General features: G+C 39.3%; 1 protein-coding gene and 1 pseudogene across 2 annotated transcripts in view; one reads left to right on the top strand and one right to left on the bottom strand.

Moving 5' to 3' along the window:
* The window catches only part of Atf6 (activating transcription factor 6), a 200,922-nt gene that overhangs the window by 115,389 nt on the left and 69,283 nt on the right, over positions 1 to 16,250 (top strand). The gene's annotated exons all lie outside the window — the stretch shown is intronic.
* Positions 12,401 to 12,972, bottom strand: LOC138812050 (transportin-3 pseudogene; annotated as a pseudogene).

Raw genomic sequence — 16,250 nt, 5'->3', positions numbered from 1 at the left:
TTCATTGATTATATTGTTAAATAGGTGGTGCATTCCCTTGCTCTGGAATTCCTCACCTTCGTCCACTCCAATTATGCGAAGGTTAAATTTTTTAGCATTATCTGCTTGCTCTTGAATATCCCTTTGGTTTAATTTGAGTAATTTTTCCATATCTGTCACTTTTTGGTCCAGTTGGTGTATTCTGTCTTCTGTATCTGACACTCGACCTTCCATTTCATTCACTCTGTTGACAGTGGCTTCTATTGTGGTTTGCATGGAGGAAATGGATCCCTTTATGGATTCAATGTTGGTTCTCAGAGTACTGATCTCACCTCTCAATGAGGTATGCATTACCTCTAATTTGGCGTTTATCTCACTTCTTACTGAGGTTTGTGCAGCTTCTATTTTTGCATGCATCTCTTGTTTGATACCCTGTATCTCTTTGGATAGATCATCCTTGTGCTCTTTCAATTTCTGATCAATTTCTCGCTTTATTTCTTGAGTCATTGCCTCCAGCAACCCTTGGAAGTAGCCTTTGTCTTCCATTCCTGCTTTGCTCCCACTGGGGCTCTCCCCTGTGTGGCTGCTGGCTTTTGAGGTGAGCTTGCTGTCCTGGGTGGTAGTAAACCTTGTGATTTTTCTCTGTGATTTTCGCATGGAGGTTCAGGAGACTGCTCTTCAATTTTGTTTTGGTGTGTCTGTCTTTGCTTGGTTGCTGATTCTGTATTGGTAGAGAGAGTCTGTGCCTGATCTGGGTTCTGTTGGGAGCCTATTTCCAGCTGCTATTCTGTCTTACTTAGGATTCTCAGCTCTCTGCTGTAGATTGCTGGCAGTTCCCGCCTTTGGAAGGGTTGAGCAGCCTAGACTGCTTGTGTTTGCTCCTACGGGTGCTCTTGTGAAGAACAGATGCTCTGGATGCACTCTCCCAAATGCTGGAGTCTGCTATGGGCTCCTGATGTGTTTTTGTTTGTTTGTTTTGGGCTGGTTGTGGGCTTGAACTCTAGGTTTGGTGCTGTCCCTCAGCTTTTCAGCTCAAGGCTGGCACCCTACCATTTGAGCCACAGCACCACTTCTGACCCTTTTTGCTTTTGTGATGCTGAGGAATCAGATCCAGGGCCTCATACATCCAAGACTATCACTCTATTGCTGAGCCGCCTTAACAGTCTGAGCTCCTGCTTACTATCAGGTGCTGGCAGCCTGTGTTGCCCAATTCCCAGTCTAGGGTATATGGGTGGAGTTTTGGTGGGGTTTGGGCTTCTCTTGTCCTGGGCCTCCAGGTCTTTTGTTGTCACAGGCGTGCTTCCCGGGGGAGTGTTGTTTCCTGGTTTTCTCCCCTCTGTTGAGGCGTATGCTCAGCTTTTTACTTCAATTGGGAGGAGTTGGTTGTGTTGTTCAGGCGCCGGATCCCCGGGCCTGGTTCCGGCCCCAGCCTGGAGCGCGCTTGTTAGGCCTGTGCTGATGTGTATACCACCTAGGTTATGCAGCCTGGAGCGCACTCGTTAGGCCTGTGCTGATGTGTATACCACCTAGGTTATATAGCCTGGGGGACACAGTTCAAATTTCTTCTACTGTTGGTAGTCTTGACCCAGGGGCGCTGTTCCTGGCTTGGGCATTTAAGCTCCCTTCCAGGGGTGCTCTTGCTCTAGCCTGGCCAGCTGAGTGTGCTCCACGGGCTGGTGGAGCTCTCAAACAGTTCCCAGTTTTAGTGGGTCCTGTGGTCCGGGTGTTGGGGTAGGGAGTCTAGGTCAGGGTCTGGGGATTCCCTCCAGCTCTGGTCTCCCTTGAGGGATACACTTCCCCTGTGGGGTACTCACCCTGGAGCTGGTTGTTTCTGTGTGGTGTAGGTCGTCAGTTGTTGTTGCAATCCGGCACACCGTATCTTTTTAAAAAAGAAGAATTAAAACAAAGTCAAGTTAAAAAGGTTATATTGGGCTATCAGTTTTCTTTGTGTTATTTTTTACTTTCATAAGGTTTTAAGTTTTGTTGGCACTTCATAAAATAGCGTGCTATGATTGAACTTTCTCAACCTTAAATTTCCAGTCTTGATACTTAACCAGTGAAATGTTATTTGGAAACATAACATACACTGTAGATAATTATAGCTGAAATGTACTCGGCAGCAAAAGATCTTGCCAAACCAAAATTCTGGAGATTAGGCAAGCAAACACCTTATCCCTGTGTAGATCTTAGGGCTAGGAAGTAGAAAATAAGTGAAAGGGGGACTAAAAATGAGCTCCTATAGGAGCTGTCTGCTACCATCCATTTATTCTATTAGTGTTTTTTGTTTTCCTTTCATTTAGTGAAAACAAGCAAAAAAAAAAAAAAAGCCAGGAATTTCATAACTGGGTCCTAGGATGAATCTATCTACATCTATCTATCTATCTATCTATCTATCTATCTATCTATCTATCTATCTATCTATCTATCTATCTATCTATCTATCTCTCTATCTCTCTATCTCTCTATCTACCTACCTACCTACCTGCCTGCCTGCCTGCCTGCCTACCTAATTCGGCAGTGAGTCATTACTTTTTAATTTAGTGAAAAAATAACTTGCAGTTTGTTGATGTAACTTATTTTACTTTTTTGGTGCAATTATGTTACTTGGACTTCTTTGTCAAATAAATCCCAGCTTTAACCAGATTACAAAATGAAAGGCTCTTGGGAGCTACTGATCAGATCCTCAGTGTCTTTCTAATGTAGAAATATTAATAATTATCTCTTCCTATGTTGTAGAAAACATTAAATGAAATAATAAATCAAGTTTGGGCACAGTTCTTAACACATACTGGATGTTCTATACATGTTTATATCTCCATCTTCAGAGTATTTACTGTACGAAGAACCCCTAAACAGATAAGGCAGACAAGTTTGTGTTTATGTTTGTGGGTTTTTTCTTCTTTTTTTTTTTTTGCCAGTCCTGGGTCTTAAACTCAGGGCCTGGGCACAGTCCCTGAACTTCTTTTGCTCAAGGCTAGCACAATACCACTTGAGCCACAGCACCACTTCTGGCTTTTTCTGTTTATGTGGTACTAAGGAATTGAACCCAGGGCTTCATGTATGCTAGGCAAGCATTCTACCATTAAGCCACATTCTTAGCCCCAGTTTGTTTTCATTAAATTTAGCAAAACCAGCCATAATGCCTCCTCTCCCCCATCATGAATATGTCAGGAGCTCATCCTGATGTAATCAACACTATTTTCATCTCTAGCACATCAGCCTCGATTGTCTTCTGAGAAGTATTAATAACAGCTACACATAAACCATACATAGATTTAAAAGTTTTATTAAATTGATCTTTGTTACAGATTTTATTTTCTAATAAAATATGTAAGTATATATAATACCCCTTTACTGTCATTCCTCCAATGAACTGTTTACTGAATAGTCATCATGTTCTTGGCTGTTCTGTTGACAAAGAATACAGAAGTGTGCCAGGAGTCAGTGGCTCACACCTGTAATCATAGCTACTCAGGAGGCTGAGATCTGAGAATTGCGGTTCAAAGCCAGCCCTGGCAGGAAAAGTCTGTGAGACTCTTATCTCCAGTAAACCACTAGAAAACCGGAAGTGGTGTTGTGGCTCAAGTGGTAGAGTGCTCGCCTTGAGCTGAAGAGCTGAGGGACAGTGCCCAGGCCCAGAGTTCAAGCCCCATAACCAACCAAAAAAAAAAAAAAAAAAAGAATACAGAAGTAGATATAAACAAGACTTTGTTCTTCCAGAGCTTACATTCTAGAGTCAGCACTAACAAATATGCAAACAAATTTGTAAAAAAAAATATCAGTTCATGATAAGCATTGTGAAGAAAAATCAGGTTAATTTTAAATGAGGATCTATATATCTATACCTATCTATCTATCTAAATATATAAATTCTTTGGCTTGTCTTTTTAAAATTTGCTTTTGACTATTTCTGGTATTGAAAAGCTTTAAAAGAAATAAAAGTTCATTATAAAACCTTGCTCCAACAAGTATATTTAGCATTATAGAAGAATAAAGTCTTTGGTTAATTGCCACATTAGCAGTACTCTGCAGCTCATGAAATTTGTAATTCTGGAGTGGTTTCAGCTTGCATTAGCCCCTGGGCAGCCTGTTGATGTAGCACCCAGTTACAGATTATTATTTAGCTATACAGTGTTCATATATACATGGGGCCTGAACTCTGGGCCTAGGCGCTGTCCCTCAGCTCTGCAGCTCAAGGCTAGCGCTCTACCACCTGAGCCACAGCGCCACTTCCTGGTTTTTTCTTTTTGCTTATGTGGTGCCGAGGAATCGAACCCAGGGCCTCAGGCATGCAAGGCAAGCGCTCTACCACTGAACCACCTTCCCAGCCCCTACATATTCTTCTGTTATTTAGTGGAAAGTTTTTTTTTTTTTTTTTTTTTTTTTTTTTTTTTGCCAAGTAAAACTCATACTAATAAGCTATAAAAAAATAGTAAGAACATGAGTCAGAGCCAGCATCACCCTTATTTTTTATGTGCACTTCTCAAGCACTCCCTAATAAGTTCCCTTTACACAAACATGTAGTTCTGCATAAGTAACTATTACTCTATAGACCAACTCCTGTTATGCGTTTTTTGTTTGTTTGTTTTATTTTATTTTGTCGCAGTCTTGGGGCTTGAACTCAAGGCCTTGGTGCTATCTCCATGATTTTTTGCCCAAAGCTAGTGCTCTACCACCTGAGCTATAACTCTACTTCTGGCTTTAGGTAGTTAATTGGAGATAAGACTCTCATGGACTTTTCTGCCCAGGCTAGTTTGAATCATGATCCTCAGATCTCAGCCTCCTGAGTAGCTAGGATTATAAGCATGAGCCACAGGTGCTTGGCTGATGATTAGTATATTTTTTTAAGAGAACAAAGTAATATTTACTACAAAGTAAAAAGTCTCAATGTTAAATCCAGAAAAGTGCTTCTAAATCTCTAGAATGGATTTTTATATGATACAGCAATTTTCAGAGGAAATAAAAAAGGTCTTGAAAGTTATATTTCTTTTGCCACTTGAGCCCTGTCTCATAAAATTTTATCATGTTTCACTTCCTTGTTTATATATTCAGTAAATTTTTATCCCAACACTTGGTATTATCAGATAGTTTGTTACCATAGAATATGTAAAAAATACATTAAAATCTTTATTCAAAAGGAATTTATAATTCTGGCGGAAAATGACTTGTGCATCCAAAATTACAACATTGTGATAGGAACTATAAAAAGACACACAGTGCATAAAACCCTGAGATTTATGTGTAAAACTACTATTACATATGCAGTATTTACTGTCCTGTTTTATACAAGTTTTCATACAATTTTTTAAAGTTTTATGAAGTAGATAATATTGCACTATTTAATTTTCTCCAGCAGCACAGACTTCAATTAAGGAAGGAGGAGATAGTATCAGGGAAGTTCTTTGTTTTTGAAAAACAGTGGCAGTTCTTGGTTGATTGTAGGAGATGAATAAAGAATTGGAAGATGAGGCAATGTGACCTTTTACAGAGGATGTACATGGGTAAACATGCCAGGATAATGAAGGAACCTGTGGGACATGTTTAAGGTATTTGTTTCATACCCTGTAGAACACAGAAATATGGTCAGACTTGTATTTCAGTAAGAAATCAGGTAATTGTTTGTTCAAGGCATTTTAAAGAAGGTTTTTACTTATAAAGGAAGAATCCTTCCTTACATTACTGGGTCTAGAGGGGAGGTGTTCTACCACTTAGCCACACCCTCAGCCAATTAGTTTGTTTTGAAATGAGATCTTCCTGGATTTGCCCTGGCTGGCCTGGGCTCCAATCCATGATCATCCTCTATTGTCTGAATAGCTAGAAATATAGGTCTATACCACTATGCCTAGCTCCTTTTTTTTTTTAAAATTGTAAAGACACTGTACAGAGGGGTTACAGTTACATGAACAAGGTAATGAGTCCCTTTCCTATTGAGCATTGTTACCCCCTCCATTGTTTTTCCCCTACCATCCCTTTCCTCCCCACCTCCCCAACTCCTCTCCCCCAATCCTGACCCAATCCCGACTCCCGCCAAAGTTGTAAAGTTCATTTTCAACATAGTGTCTTATACCTCTCATTGTTACAATGGGTCGTTGTATATCCTTATTTCAGCATTTTGTTATTTCCCTTCCCCTCCCCAAATTAGAAAAATGTATATACAAGATGCAGGGCACCAGAATCAAATACAGTGAAAACAGGGGTTATACCATGGGGGAAGAACATACAAAAGAAACAAAAAAAATCACATAGTACATTATAAGTACATTAAACACAACAGCAAGAAAGATAGAACCTCGGGGCTGAGAAGGTGGCTCAGTGGTAGAGCGCTTGCCTTGCATGCATGAGGCCCTGGGTTTGATTCCTCAGCACCACATAAGCAAAAAGAAAAAAGCCTGAAGTGGCGCTGTGGCTCAAGTGGTATGGCTCTAGCCTTGAGCTGAAGAGCTGAGGGACAGCGCCCAGGCCCAGAGTTCAGGCCTCTCGATCGGACCCCCCCCCCAAAAAAAAAAAAGAAAAGAAAAAGAAAGATAAAATCTCTTGTGTCTATGTCTTGGGGACGTCTATGTCTTGGGGGCATCATCTTATATGGTCATATGTACATAGTTTTTGACCTTTTCTGCTTGTCCTAGACATACACTAGTTATTGCAAATAAGGGAAACCATGGGACCTATGTTTCTTTGGACCTGGCTTACTTCACTTAATCTAATTTTTTCCAAGTCTTTCCATTTCCTAACAAATGGGGCGGTGTCATTCTTTCTAATGGAGGTATAGGATTCCATTATATCTATCTATCTATCTATCTATCTATCTATCTATCTATCTGTCTGTCTGTCTGTCTGTCTGTCTGTCTGTCTGTCTGTCTGTCTGTCTGTCTGTCTGTCTGTCTGTCTAGATAGATAGATAGATAGATAGATAGATAGATAGATACACACACATGCACACACACACACACACATATATACATATATACCACATTTTCTTTTTTTAATGCTTTGAGGTTGTTTTTCTTTTTTTATAATTTTTATTGTAGAAATATTGTATAGAGGTGTTACAGTTACATGAGTAAGGTAATGAGTACATTTCCTATCCAGCATTACCTCCTCCTCTATTTTTCCCCTACGATCCTTCCTCACCTTCCCAACTCCTTCCCTCCCCCCCCCCAGTTGTAAAGTTAGTTTTCAACATAGTGTCTTGTCAATCTGTATCCTTATTTCAGCATTTTGTTATTTCCCTTCCCCTCCCCAAATAGAAAAATGTATGTACAAGATGCAGGCCACTGACATCAAATACAGTGAAAACAGGAGTTATAATGTGGGGGAAAAATGTACAAAAGAAACAAAAAAAATCACATAGTATATTTTAAATACGTTAAAAACAATGTGAGATGATGCTGAGTGAAATGAATTCCAAGATAAGGATACAACTGGTTTTTTTCTTTCTTGCTATTGGTTTTAATGTATATACCACATTTTCTTGATCCATTCATCTGCTGAGGGGCATCTGGGTTGGTTCCATATCTTAGCAATGGTGAATAATGCTATGATAAACATAGTGGTGCTGCTAGCTTTAGTATGGTCTTATTTGTGAACGTTTGGGTAAATGCGCAGAAGTGGGATTGCTGGGTTATAGGGGAGCTCTATATATAGTCTTTTGAGGAACCTCTATAGTGCTTTCCAAAGTGGTTGGACAAGTTTACATTCCCACCAACAAAAAAACCTAGGAATTAACTTAAAGAAGTGAAAGACTTCTATGATGAAAACTTTAAAAGCCTGAAAAAGGAAATTATAGCAGAACTAAGGAAGTGGAAAAACCGCCCATGCTCCTGGATTGGAAGGATTAACATCATAAAAGTGGCAATATTACCAAAGGCTATCTACAAATTCAATGCGATACATATCAATATCCAAACCTCATTGTTCAATGAAATAGAAGAAGCAACCCCAAAATTCATATGGAACAATATAAGACCCCGAATAGCAAAAACAATTTTTAGCAGAAAGAACAGTGCTGGAGGAATATCAATACCAAACTTCAAACTACCACAAAGCCATAGTAATCAAAACAGCTTGGTACTGGCACAAGAACAGACCTGAGGACCAATGGAATAGAACTGAAGACCCAGAAATGAATCCACAGACCTATAACCGCCTAATCTTTGATAAAGGAGCTAAAAAAATTGAATGGAAGAAAGACAGCCTCTTCAGTAAAAGGTGCTTGCAAAATTGATTTAACACCTGTAGAAAACTAAAGCTAGATCCTTATATATCACCCTGCACCAGAATCAACTCCAAATGGATCAAAGACCTCAAAGTCAAAGCAGACACCCTGAAAACATTACAGGAGGGAATAGGAGAAGCTCTAGAGCTCCTTGGCACAGGCCGAAATTTTCTTAATAAAGACCCAGAAACACAGTAAATCAAAGAAAGGTTGGACAAATGGGGTTGCATGAAACTGCAGAGCTTCTGCCTGGCAAAGGACACAGCTAGCAAGATCAATAGAAAGCCCACGGATTGGGAGAAGATCTTCACTAGCCATACAACAGACAAGGGTCTCCTATCTAAAATATATTTAGAACTCAAAAAATTAAATCCCCCAACAACAAATCCTCAAAGAAACAACTGCTCAATTAATAAGTGGGCTAAAGACTTAAAGAGAGACTTCTCTGAAGAGGAAATAAGAATGGCCAATAGACACATGAGGAAATGCTCAACCTCTCTAGCCATAAAAGAAATGCAAATCAAAACAACATTGAGATTCCACCTCACCCCAGTTGGAATGGCTATAATCAAGAAATCTAATAACAGATGCTGGAGGGGCTGTGACCAAAAGGGAACCCTACTGCATGGTTGGTGGGAGTGTAAACTTTGTTCAACCACTTTGGAAAGCAGTTTGGAGGTTCTTCAAAAGACTACACAAAGCTGGGCGCCAGTGGCTCACGCCTATAATCCTAGCTACTCAGGTGGTTGAGATCTGAGGATCATGGTTCAAAGCCAGCCTGGGCAGGAAAGGCCGTGAGACTCTTATCTCCAATAACCAACTAGTGGTAGAGCAGTACAGCGCTTGCCTTTAGCTAAAGAGTGCAGGGACAGTGCCCAAGCCCAGAGTTCAAGCCCCACAACCGCCAAAAAAAAAAAAAAAAGAAAGAAAAAAAGACTACACATAGAGCTCCACTATGTATGACTGAGCAATCCCATTTCTGGGCATTTACCCAAATGATCACAAACAAGGCCATACTAAAGCTAGCAGCACAACTATGTTTCTCACAACATTATTCACTATTGCTAAGATATTGAACCAACCCAGGTACCTCTCAGCAGATAAATGGATTAAGAAAATGTGATGTGTGTGTATGTATATATATACATATACACATATATACATATATATGAACATACATACATACATACAATGGAATTCTATGCCTCCATCAGAAAGAATGACATAGCCCTATTTGTTAGGAAATGAAAGACTTGGAAAAAATTGTGTGTGTGTGTGTGTGTGTGTGTGTGTGTGTGTGTGTGTGTGTGTGTGTGTGTGTGTGTGTGTGTGTGTGTGTGTGTGTGTGTGTGTGTGTGTGTGTGTGTGTGTGTGTGTGTGTGTGTGTGTGTGTGTGTGTGTGTGTGTTTTGGTCTGGTCGTGAGGCCTGAACTCTGGGCCTGGGCCCTGTCCCTCAGCTCTTCAGCTCAAGACTAGCACTCTACCATTTGAGCCACAGCGCCACTTCTGGCTTTTTTCTTTTTGCTTATGTGGTGCTGAGGAATTGAACCCAGGGCCTCATGCATGCAAGGCAAGCGCTCTACCACTGAGCCACCTTCCCAGCCCGGAAAAATTATATTAGGTGAAGTAAGCCAGGCCCAAAGAAACATAGGTCCCATGGTTTCCCTTATTTGCAATATCTAGTATATGTCTAGAACAATCAGAAAAGGTCAAAAGCTATGTACATATGACCACATAAGATGATGCTAAGTGAAATGAATACCAAGATATGAACACAAGAGGTTTTATCTTTCTTGCTGTTGTTTTTAATGTACTCATAATGTACTATGTGATTTTTTTGTTTCTTTTGTTTGGTCTTCTCCCATGGTATAACCCCTGTTTTCACTATATGTGATTCCGATGCCCTGCATCTTGATTTTACATTTTTCTAATTTGGGGAGGGGAAGAGAAATAACAAAATGCTGAAATAAGAATACAGGTTGAATCATTGTAACAATGAGATGTACAAGACACTATGTCAAAAAAGAATTTTATAACTTGGGGGGAGGAGTTGGGGAGGTGGGGAGGTAGGGATGATAGGGGGAAAACAAAGGAGGGGTTAACAATGTTTGATAGGAAATGTACTCATTACCTTACTCATGTAACTGTAACCCTACTGTATAGTATCTTTACCATAAAAAAAATTAAAAAAAATATTTTCCTAAATTCCCAAAACCAGATAGGTTCTTAATGGAATTTCCATTTGAGTTTTAGTTAGTTTCATGAATTAATTTTGTAAGTAAAATTATCTAGCCCAAAATGAGTTTTTAAAACCACTTTTTAAAAAGAAAACTAATGCTTTTTCCATTCCCCACGCTCAATTCAGATGTCTTTTTTAAAGGGACATAAAAGGGCTTTAAGTCTCTAATACTAATTATAGACAAATTGTTCCTATTGAATATCATGTTTTAACACTGATTCCTAACATAGAATTTTTACTATAGAAGCTTTTATAACCACATGCAAGAGGGAAAAATCACAATGAGATTAATTTCTGCCCAAGTATAAAAGCATTCCATCATCAGTTTAGATATAATGTTAGAACAGGGAGCAAAATGAAAATACCAGAAATCTTGAGCTACCAAAGACTTACATATTTTCTTAGAGACAGGCATGCCTAGGAGTAGAGATGATTTATTTCAGGCAAATTTAGGATTTGACAGTTTAAGAGTAAAAGGAACAAGCAAAGAGATAGTTATATTATGTAAAGAGCATATATTTTAAACTTTAGGCAATTAATGTTGGTTGGAAAATTAAGCTACATTTAGACTGCCTTTATATTGTCTATTGCACACTTGTATGCAATTAAATGCCTGCCAAGTGGTATGAACAGATGTAGGGCTCCTGGCACTTTTCTGAATCAGATACAAGGGAATAACAAGAACTCTTGAAGGGCAAGGGGTTTTGAGATAGACAAACAGATGTCTTTGTATTAGGCAATTTCATTTGTTGGTGGTGCTTTTTAGGAGTATATTGTGAGCCTGAGTATATATTAATTTTTTTGTTTTACTTTGTTACATTTTAGTTTACTCTGATAATAAAATTTCTACTAGTTTACAAATCTTTCTAATATAAAAAAGTTATGATATTCAAATATTCATATCCATTTTTCCCACATGTAATTACAGATCAACTTTAAAATGGTGATTAAAACAGAAGTTTGTGTCTCAAATTAAGTCATTCATCCATGGAGAAATATATTCTTTTTACTCTTTCAGATAAAGTGTAAAAGGAAAAAAAAAACAAATGAAATGCTAGGAAGCAGATACTTTTTGGACATAACCTGGTATCACCTTAGACAAACTTAACAGGTATCACTACTACTTTAAAAAAACAAAATTTACCCACCAAGAAGTGACTTCAAACTGAGAAACATTAAAAAAAAAAACCACCACCACCACCACCAACAAACAACAACCAAGAACTAGGTATGTAGTTCAAGCCTATAATCTTATCTATATGGGAGGTAGTGATCCTGAGATTGTGGTTTGAGACCCACCCAGGCGTAAAAGTTTGTGAGATTCCATCTCAACCAATGAATGCAGTGGTATACATCTTCCATTTCAGCTGTCACAGAAGCACAATAGGTGTGGTTGCAGTGGACAATACCTGTCATTCCCAGCAGTGTGGGGAAGGACAAGTAGGATCGCAGCTCAGACCCCTAAAAGCAGAAAGAACCTCAAGTAGGTTTATCACCTGTTCAATCAGTACTTTTTATAACTCAAAATCTTTATGATCACTGGCCACTCTTGTAGGAGATGAGGTCTCATAGGAAACTCATGACACTACAGTTGGCAGATAGGCAGTCCAGGGTAGTAGAAACAATAGTCTACTGAGGATCAAGATGACTACTTGGCTTAGTGACAGGGCTGTGCTGCATAGGTGATTCTGGAGGTCACTCTGTTGCTCAGGAGTTGAAATGTGGGGATGAGCAATGCCTGGGCATGTCTAAGAGTTCTAGCCCAAAGCCATATTTTATGACATGCTCATCAATAAGGATAGTGTCCAGATACATGAAGCAGGAATGCTGATGATGTGGTACATATTCAATCATCTGTGTGACTGTAGTTGCAGCCTGCTATATCCTTTGCCTACACAGTGAACTGACAGGACAAGGACAACTGCATTCTCCAATGGAATTATCAATCTGATACTTATTTTTCAATATTATAACCTGAGATATTCCCTAGAACATTTAATAATCTTATCCAAAAATAATCTTGCTAAGATAAGCACTGTCCTTTTCAACAAACTCACAACAGCTTCTAGAGAAAACGTGAAAGAATCAAGAGAACAGACAATCTTCAGAAGTCTATTAAAGGGCTGAGGTATACAATCCCAGCAGATTCGGGAAATGTTATGAATGGCTTTGGCTGCAGCAGAAGCCAGAGACCTTTTATTCCATGGGCCTTTCATCAAACAGCCAAACACAGCAACTGAGGATTTCAGTCAACCACTTAGCTAATTTCTTCAACCAACTCAATGATGGTATACTGTACAGCTGTATGGATAGACAACCCTTTCTAGGACCTCCACAAGTATAGGACATTTTCCAGATCAATACTCTTTGCCTACAGCAGTCATAATAATGAGAACTGCTTTAATACCTCCTAGGATGGGTTGCCTTCTTTCATGGTAGAATATAACTGAGCAAAACATTCCATAGGCTTAACCAAGAAAATCAAGTCCTTCACCAGATATGATTGCTTCCAAGTCATCACTTTTCTCAAGAACTCCATTATGGTCTGGTCCCAACTAACATTGTCAAACAAGTTATGTTTTTTTTTGTTGCTGTTGTTTTTTTTGGGGGGTCCTGTTGTGGGGCCTGAACTCTGGGACTGGACGTTGTCCCTCAGCTCTTCAGCTCAAGGCTAGAGCTCTACCACTTGAGCCACAGCGCCACTTCCGGCTTTTTTCATTTTGCTTATGTGGTGCTGAGGAATCGAACCCAGGGCCTCAGGCATGCAAGGCAAGCGCTCTACCACTGAGCCATCTTCCCAGCCCCTGTCAAACAAGTTATGATGCAGCCTCTGAATATTCATTGTGAGTTTTATACTACTGTTCTCCTAGTCAGTATCAAGGAAATTTCTACTGCCTCATTTTGAGGATAAAATGCATAGTAGGTCTCCCGGATTCTGGCCTGAAATACAAACAAATATTTCAAGAAATTTCACAGTTCAGTGTAATTCAGAACTTTTTCTAAATCTTCATATACTACAGCAATATGATGGGCAGTCTTCAATGTCAGGACTCCCTGAAAAAGTTTCATGGGCTAATGGCAAGTTAAGTCTCCACATGAACAAATAAGCACACACAGTCTGAAGCAGCTTCATGTAGGCTGGATGAGTAACTTACTATGAGCCAAATCTCCCAAGTCAAACAAACTTCCCAAATGGCATTTTCTCATCTGCTCTTTATTTTCTTACACAAACCATCAATAGAGATGATATTGCTGTAATACAGCAGAAGACTACATCTTCTAAAACTTTTTTTTGGGGGGGGGGAGGGGACCGGTCATTGGTTTGAACTCTGGGCCTAAGTGCTGTCCCTCAGCTCTTCAGCTCAAGGTTAGTGCCCTACACCTTGAGCCACAGTGCCACTTCCGGCTTTTTTCTGCTTATGTGGTGCTGAGGAATCGAACCCAGGGCCTCATGCATGCAAGGCAAGCACTCTACCAGTGAGCAAACTTCCCAGCCCTTTCTAAAACTTTTGTGTGCTGGTTGGCTCTAGTTTATAAGACATTCCCAAATTGTTCTTCAGATAATGCTGTAGGATCTTTTAAAAAAAAAAAAAAAGCAAAGAACCGTCATCATTGCTGTATTTTTCCTCCAATGTTTATATTCATCCCATCCAGGAAGGCATCATTAAAATAAGGTTTGCCAACTTTGGAAAGCAGTATGGAGGTTCCTCAAAAGACTACACATAGAACTCCCCTATGATCCAGCAATCCCACTTTTGGGCATTTACCCAAATGATCACAAACAAGACCATACTAAAGCTACCAGCACAACTATGTTTATTGCAGCATTATTTACCATAGTTAAGATATGGAACCAACCCAGATACGCCTCAGCAGATGAATGGATCAAGAAAATGGAATTCTATGCCTCCATCAGAAAGAATGATATCACCCCATTTGTTAGGAAATGGAAAGACTTGGAAAAAATTATATTAAGTGAAGTAAGCCAGGCCCAAAGAAACATAGGTCCTATGGTTTCCCTTATTTGCAATAGCTAGTATATGTGTGGGACAAGCAGAAGAGGTCAAAAGCTAAGTACATATGACCAGATAAGATGATGTTAAGTGAAATGAACCCCAAGATAGGGATAGAAGTGGTTGTTTCTTTCTTGCTATTGTTCCTAACGTATTTATAATGTACTATGTGATTTTTTTTGTTTCTTTTTATATTACTCCCCCATGGTATAACCCCTGTTTTTACTGTATTTGATGTCAGGGCCCTGCATCTTGTATATACATTTCTCTAGCTTTGGGAGGGGAAGGGAAAAAACAAAATGCTTAAATAGCGATACAGGTTGACCCATTGTAACAATGAGATGTACAAGACACTATGTTCAAAAACCAACTTTACAATTTAGGTGGGGAGGGGGGAGTGTAGTTGTGGAGGTGGGAGGGAAGGGATGGTAGGGGAAAAATAAAGGAGGAGGTAACAATGCTTGATAGGAAATGTACTCATTACCTTGCTCATGTAACTGTAACCCCTCTGCACAGTATTTTTACAATAAAAAATATTAAAAAATAAAATAAGTTTTGCCATTCCTAAAGCCAGCTGTATTACAATGACAGGAGATATGTCTTTCAAATTTTAGGACACAGGTTAGCAATAAATCCCTTAAGGAGATATGAGAGTCTGTGGGGAACTCATAAAATGAGGTCTGAATCGTCATTTCCCTGGTCTGTGCAATAAAATAGCAGAGATGCCGTACCAACTGATCAGAAATCTCCCATGCACATTTTGTAGCACTTTCTAGCCACAGATGCCAGGTATTGCCCACTGCAATACAGGATGGATTTTGAAAGGTTCAAAAGGTTCAGAGGCAGAGGCAGAAGCTAAAACTTATATTAGCAACACATTTCAAGAGAGAAAAGCCAAACAAAGCTCCTCAAGACCACACAAGGCACACTCCTTCCCACGGGGATCTGGGTCATGGTAAAATGCCTGCACAGCTTAGAATATCAGCTTTGCTTCTTCCATGGTGGTAGCAGCTGAGGGCAATGGCAGTGGCTCTGATGCTTCTTTGCAAGGCTTCCTGGTTCCTCTACATTTGCACTTCCTCACTATCTTATTCATAGCTGTTTCCTGGCTGATGTATTTCCTCCTTTTTGGCCTATAAGGAGCAGAGGAGTTCTTTATGGAAGTTGCTCCTTCAGCAACAGTGGGTAGGTTGTATTCAGGTTTCTAGCCTTTTTCCCAGTCTTCCCACTAGAAACCAGACTCTGTAGTCTGGAGAGTGGCTCTTACTTCTTCACCTACCATCTTGCTTTCAGATTTGAATTTGAATGTTAAAGTTTCAAGGTCAAATTTCCTGTTTGACAACTGTATTCTGTTTCCATAATGAATATATTTGTTTTTCAGAATTACATACTACCATACTTGAAAATGAAGTGGGATTATGTATTCAGCCTATTTTCATATGGCAGAGGAAAATAAAGTATGTGTGTGAGGAGAGAGAAAGAGAGATAAAGGAGGACAAATACTTAAAAACTAATGAATATGAATACGAATAAAGGATGTATATGACATCGGTGCTATCCTTGTAATTTTACTGTCAGCTTGAAATTATTTGGGAATATAGATTGAAAAAAAAACCCTACTTTTTTCCTTAAAGGCTTCCAGAATTACAAAGACAAAATCTGTAGCCTTCCAAAATTGATTTTCTCTTTCTTGAATATTTTCCTCTTGGTCTTTGCAACACTGCAAAGTGAAGTTCATGACTCTGACTTTTATACTAAAATGTTTACAACTTACTTTAAAAAGATTATTCTAAAGATGGAATAG

The sequence above is a fragment of the Dipodomys merriami genome, unplaced genomic scaffold, assembly GCF_024711535.1.
Source record: "Dipodomys merriami isolate MVZ:Mamm:240054 unplaced genomic scaffold, mDipMer1.0.p SCAF_56, whole genome shotgun sequence".
Classification (NCBI taxonomy): domain Eukaryota; kingdom Metazoa; phylum Chordata; class Mammalia; order Rodentia; family Heteromyidae; genus Dipodomys; species Dipodomys merriami.
This window is presented reverse-complemented; position numbering and strand designations above follow the sequence as displayed.